Source organism: Elaeis guineensis, chromosome 4, assembly GCF_000442705.2.
Source record: "Elaeis guineensis isolate ETL-2024a chromosome 4, EG11, whole genome shotgun sequence".
In the NCBI taxonomy this organism is placed as follows: Eukaryota; Viridiplantae; Streptophyta; class Magnoliopsida; order Arecales; family Arecaceae; genus Elaeis; species Elaeis guineensis.
The window spans coordinates 39,845,333-39,852,185 of record NC_025996.2 but is presented as its reverse complement, the minus strand read 5'-3'; the positions used below and the strand labels follow the sequence as shown (position 1 = coordinate 39,852,185).

Here is a 6,853-nt window from a genome sequence, read left to right as displayed (position 1 = left end):
TTGCTCATCTGGGAAAGATTCATTGATGGGTGGTTCACTAGATGGTGCGACTGAAATTTGGGATAAATAATCTGCTACAACATTCTCAGTGCCTTTCTTGTCCCTAATTTCTAGGTCAAATTCTTGAAGGAGCAAAATCCATCTGATTAAGCGTGCCTTGGCATCCTTCTTTGCTAGGAGATGTCTAATGGCTGAGTGATCGGTGTAAACAATGGTGTGGGTCCCAACCAAATAAGATCTAAATTTTTCTAAAGCAAAGACAACGGCAAGGAACTCCTTCTCAGTTGTGGTGTAGTTAAGCTGCGCATCATTTAAGGTTTTACTTGCATAATATATCACTCTAGGCAGCTTATTTATCCATTGACCTAAGATTGCACCCACAACATGATCGGACGCATCACACATTAATTCAAATGGTTCAGACCAGACAGGAGGATGAATGATTGGAGCTGATACAAGTGCTTTTTTTAAAAATTCAAAAGATTCCAAGCACTCATGAGTAAATTCAAATTTGGTATCCTTTGCCAAAAGATTAGTCAGTGGACGTGCTACTTTGCTAAAGTTGACAATAAACCTTCTATAGAATCCAGCATGACCTAAAAATGAACGTTTTTTTTCACAGATTTAGGTGGTAGAAGACTTGCAATTAGATCTATTTTGGCCTTGTCCACTTCAATCCCCTTTTTAGAAATGACATAGCCAAGAACTATTCCCTGTTTGACCATAAACTGACATTTTTCTCAGTTGAGAACTAAGTGTTTCTCCTTACATCGTTCTACAACTAATTACAGGTGATTCAGACACTCGGAGAACGTTAGGCCAAAAATAGAAAAGTCATCCATAAAAATTTCTAGAAATCATTCTATCATATCTGAAAACATGCTGATCATGCATCTCTGGAAGGTTGCCGGTGCATTACATAGTCCAAAGGACATTCGTCTATAGGCAAAAGTACCAAATGGACAGGTGAATGTAGTCTTTTCTTGATCTTCAGCGGCTATGGGGATCTGGTTGTAACCAGAGTATCCACCAAGAAAATAGTAAAACTCTTGTCCGGCTAGTCTTTCCAACATTTGATCAATAAATGGCAAAGAAAAGTGATCTTTCCTTGTCGCAGCATTCAACTTTCTATAGTCTATACAGACCCTCCATCCTGTTTGGGTCCTAGTTGGGATAAGTTCGTTTGCATCATTTTGGACCACTGTTACCCCAAATTTTTTGGGTACTACTTGAACTGGGCTTACCCAAGAGCTATCAGAAATAGGATAAATTATTCCACTATCTAGGAGTTTCAGAATCTCCTTTTTAACTATATCCTTCATAGCTGGATTAAGCCTTCTTTAGGCTTCTCTTGTTGGTTTAGTCTCTTCCTCTAAGTATATTCTATGTTGAACTATAGAAGGGCTTATTCCTTTGATATCTGCTATGGTCCAACCTATTGCTTCTTGATTTACTTTTAGAACTGACACTAACTCCTCCTCTTGCTTGGGATCTAGGTTTGATGCAATAATTACAAGCAAAGTTTCTTTGGATCCTAGATATGCATACTTGAGATGTTCTGGAAGGGGTTTCAGTTCTAAAATGGGTGCTTCCTCTATCGATGGTTTAGTTGATGATTTCACCATCTCAATGATTGGTTCAGTAGGAAGTGTCGATTCCTGATTAATCTGATTTTCTTTAAGTATTTCATTGACATCCTCAGACTCATGGATTAACCAGGGGTTAGACTCTAGGTCGACTTCATCATCACTAATGTCAATGGATTCATAAATACCATCTTGGACTACATTGACATCAGCATGAGAAGAGGATTTCTGTTCTAAGTTAAAAACATTAAGCTCAATGGTCATATTCTCAAAGGATAACTTCATTAGACCATTTCGACAATTGATTTCAGCATTGGTCGTAGCTAAGAATGGTCTTCCTAAAATGACAGGTATATGTCCTTTAGGATTCGCAACTGGCTCAGTCTCTAAAATAATAAAATCTACAGGGAAAATAAAATTTTCAACCTTTATCAGAACATCCTCGACCATTCCCTTAGGGATCCTAAGAGATCTATCGGCTAACTGTAATGTGATCCCAGTAGGTTGAAGTTTTTCTAATCTTAGTTGCTCATTCACCGAATATGGAAGGATATTCACACTAGCTCCTAGATCTAGTAAGGCCTTTTTTATATTGGTTTCTCCAATAACACAAAAAATTATTGGAGCTCCAGGGTCCTTATATTTAATTGGCACATGGCTAGATAGGTATGAACTGACACTTGCAGCCAAAAATGCTTTCTTTGGTACATTAGTGGTCTTTTTTCTAGTGCAAAGATCTTTTAAAAATTTGGCATAAGTTGGAACCTGATGGATTATATCTAAAAGAGGAATATTAACTTGGACTTGTTTAAATACCTCTAAAATTTTATCTAAATGTTCAGATTTATTGGATTTCAGTCTGTTTGGAAAAAGAGCTCTAGGACTTTTAAGTACTGGACTAGGTGAATTTTCAGTTTCTGATGCTTGAGGTTGAAAGGTAGTAGTTTTAGAAGGTGACTCGGCAGATGAGTCCTCTATATCATCAAGTGCAACTACCTTATTGTCTATTTATTTTTCCGATCTTAGGGTATGAATGGCATTTACACCATTAACTTGGTTTCCTTGTTGGGGTCGTGGATCATTTTGGTTCCTAGGATTTGGCTCAGGTTGGCTAGGTAACCTACCATGTTCTTGTTCACTAATGGTCAAAGCCAGCTGACTTACTTGCATTTTCAGATGGGCTATAGCTTGGGTGTTATTATTTATGAGTTGACCCGTGGTTTGCATAAAGCTGGTATGTGTCTTCATCATGACTTCTAGGCTTTTCTCTAAAGAGGTAATTTTCTTGTCATTATCATGGAAGCCTAGCGGGTTGTTCATCACTGGGTTGGACCTTAGATTTTGCTGATTGAAATTTGGATTGCCTACATTAGGATTCTGGGACCATGAGAAATTCGGGTGATTCCTCCAACCTGGGTTATATGTGGGTGCATAAGGATTGTTCAATGGTCCTTGATAGGTGGCATTCACCTGTGCACACTCATTCGAGTAGGAACATTCTTCTAAGACATGGTCTGGTGCATTGCACCCTTTACACATGGGTGCAGATATTTGATTTACATTGGCTGGTCTCTGTAATTCTAAGGCTTCCAATCTACGTGTTAAGGTTGCAATCTTGGCCTCTGATGCTAGGGTTGGTTGAATTTGATGCATTCCTCCTCTTGAAGGTATAGCTTTATCAGGTTCCCTAGTTGTTTCCCACTGTAAATTTTTTTCGGCTAGGTCTTCTAAGAATTGCCAAGCTTCAGTAGTTTCTTTGTCCATAAATTGGCCTTGGCACATGGACTCTAGCATGGTTCTTGAGTTTGAATCTAACCCCTCATAGATGATCTGGCATAGTCTCCAAGTTTCTATTCCATGGTGTGGGCATTGGGTCAAAAGATTCTTGAAACGATCAAAGTACTTCCAAAATGATTCACCAGCTAGTTGGTAAAATTGATTTATTTCATTCCTAATCCTAGCTATTTTATGATGGGGGAAATACTTTTTCAAAAATGTTCTCACAAAGCCCTCCCAGGTAGTGACAGAATGGTTTGGCAGACTATAAAGCCACTTCTTAACATTATCCTTAAGGGCAAAGTTGATTAATCTAAGTTTGACCTCATCCTCTGTTAATTGCAGTTTCATGGTTGCACATACCTCCTCAAATTCTCTAATAAATATATAAGCATCCTCTAATCCTGTGAATTTTGGAAGCATATTTATGATTTGAGGTTTGATTTCAAAATTGTTAGCTGTGGGTTGTGGCAACCTGATACAAGATGGTTGGATGGAGCCAACTGGATAACACAAATCCTTAAGGGTCATGGATTGGATTGGTTCAGCCATTGGAACAATAGGAATTGACTCAATTCTAACTAGACGACCCGACACTCTTTTCCACACATGAGGTGTACGGTTCTCGATGTTTATATAATTTTTTTTTTTTTATAAAAATTTTTATGTATAAGAAAAAGAAAGAAAAGAGAAAAAGTTCTAAAGAAAAGATCCTAAGGAGTCTTAAATCTAAAGAAAAATAACCAAATTAATTTAAATTTTAATAAATTTTTTTTTTAATTTTTCAAACAAGTGAAACAATAAATTAAACTCAATCTATCCTAGGATTAACCTAAATCTAGACAGCTCCTAACTGTTCCAAGATGACCCTTCAAGCCTTCCAAGTGGAGATTGATCAACTAGTTAGCCAGGTAAGTATAAGAGGTGGGAGGTTCACTCATCGTTGCCTTTCTAGACACCAAACGAGTTGGCCAGGCCAGCAACTGAACCAATTTAACAAACCACCCTCAGGGACTTGCCTACACACCAACTAATCAAACGACTCAAACTTGGTAGAACTCTTAGGGTTCCTTGTCCTATTGAGCTCGAATTCCTTAAGGTTGACGTCTAATTGATTTTAAGATTAAAGATCTAGGTAATGCAATATGATGGAGATAGTTTTTGGGCTAAAGAAGGGTAATGAAATCCCCACCTTATCTTGTTAATGGGTTGATGCCCTTAGATTAATTATGAAAATGCAAATGCAAATAAACAAGATGACCAAGAATGTAAAAGATTTTAATTTTAATTTTTCTTTTATTTTGATATTTTACTTCACGATTGTGAAATGTCTTTTGTTTTGTTTTATTTTTTTATTTTTTTATTTGATTAAGTAAATTCAAATGATTAGGTCTAAAAGAAAAAGTAATTAACTAAAAATAATAAAAGAGAAATTAGAAGCATACCTGAGTTTTCTAGCAATCACCAACTAAATCTAAAAACTAAAAGGAAAAAGAAAGAGAGTTATAAAGCACGAAGAACAAATATTTGAAAACAATTTAAAACTTCAAATCTCCGGCAACGGCGCCAAAAACTTGATGTTTAAATCTTAAAATTTATAAATAAAACCGCAAGCGCACAGTGTGCGGAGTAGCACGACCAGCGAGTACGGGTCGATCCCACAGAGACTTAGTTTAAAAACAATTTTCAAATCTATGCTCAAGCGAGCTTTAACGAAAATCGAAAATTGAAAGTTGTTTGCTAAAGACAATAAGATTAAGGATCTAGGGTTTTTGAATCCACTAGATCTAGATTAGAAAATTCTACCTAGAATTTTTCTTATTGATCCTAACGACTACTCCTCTTGTCTTTCCCAAGCATAGATTATGAAGGGACTAAGGTCCAACGATAACCCATCAAGATTCTTTACAGGGGAGTAGTAACTAGGATCCTTAGGGTTTTCTCCTCCTATGCACTGAATCAAGCATGAACTATGAAGGGACTCTGACCCAACTGTAGTTCATCAAAAATTTTTGGCAAAAGAGGAAGAAAAAGAAATCCTAAGAAAAAGAAAGAACCCTATGTAAAACCCCTACTCATGATCTAGCTTCATCGCAAACCCTAGAAAGGATGCTTAGCTAGACATGATCTAAATCTACTTGCAAAATTTAAATGCAAACTGCATAATTTAAACTAACCTAATTGCATAAAATTAAATTGCATAAATTAAACTATCCTAATTGCAAGAAAAATAAATTGCATAATGTAAAGAGATAAAATTACATAAAAATAAGATTTTATATAAAAAAAATTATTATAAAAATCTCAAAGCTCGAGGCTTGAGAAGAAAGCTAAAAACCCCACTATCTAGGGTTACAAGCTTGATCGGAAGGCCAGAATCATTAAAACAAGGGCCTTTGGGGGCTTTTTATAGGCATTTGGGGGTTACAAGGTTTTCAAAACTTTAGATGTGGGACTAAGAGATTTTAGAGGGCTGTTAGGGAAGTTTAGAGGCTCAAATCTCGCTCAAAAAGTACTTAAATCCATCAAGAAATCCTAGAAATTATTTCAACCATCCGATCTTCATCTAAAGGACCCAATTCATCTAATAAATCAAGTCGGAAGCGATTCTGGGCCGTCGGATCACGATCTGGGTGAAGCACTGTCGTTGGATCGCACTGCAGAGATGGGATCAGATCGGATGCATCGCGGACCATCCGATCAAGGCGCTGGAAGATTTCGTCCGTTGGATCGCGCTGCAGAAGGATCCCGTGTTGTCCTAGTGTTTATTGATTCTTGCAATTGCCTTGATTACGGTTGGATCTTGACCGACTGCGATGGTGGCCGTCCGATGGTGCAAAAATGTGGAGCATTGGATCTTGATCAGAGAAGATCGGACCATCGAGTGATGTGAAGTTATCAGGTTGCCCTTCGGACCTTCTTCTCTCTCCTCATGAGCCCTGGACCGCGCACATGGATCGGGCTCGCGATGCGTTGCGGTGAGCCGTGACTCGCTGATTGGCTGGTTTATGGTGCATCGATGGGTCCATGGTCCAGGCGTCTATTGCTGTGGACCAGGCGGCTAACCAGATCACCAAATCAGTTGATTTTTGATCAATTTTGACCTGATTTGACTCGGGTTTGATCCAATTGAGTTTTCTTTCTTTATTCTTTAATTTCTGGGTCAATTTAACTCCGTTTTGTATAAAATTTGCGCCGTTGGAATCTTCTTTCCTTGTTCTTTCTATTGATGACCTCTTCTTCTGCAAAATATAATAATAAATATCAATTTCTTAATAAAGTTAGATAATTTAGATATTAATTGATAATTTTTATGTCAATTTGTGACATAAATCATTGACTCATTTCACAAATAGGTCAGCACAATTCATAAACAGCAATCCTATTGCTCATTTCATAACAGAAAATAACTCAAAATAAATCATGAATTTTTTTTAGATCTAATCTAATACATTCATGATAAATTTTATAATTAAGTCCTTTCGCTGCTT

The 6,853-nt window shown here is 37.1% G+C and overlaps 1 non-coding gene across 1 annotated transcript; it reads left to right on the top strand.

The window, feature by feature from the left end:
• Positions 1–3,438: 3,438 nt before the first annotated feature.
• On the top strand, positions 3,439–3,545 carry LOC140857628 (small nucleolar RNA R71). The gene has a single exon (XR_012141120.1). It is a non-coding gene; the product is annotated as a small nucleolar RNA R71 (small nucleolar RNA).
• Positions 3,546–6,853: the final 3,308 nt, after the last annotated feature.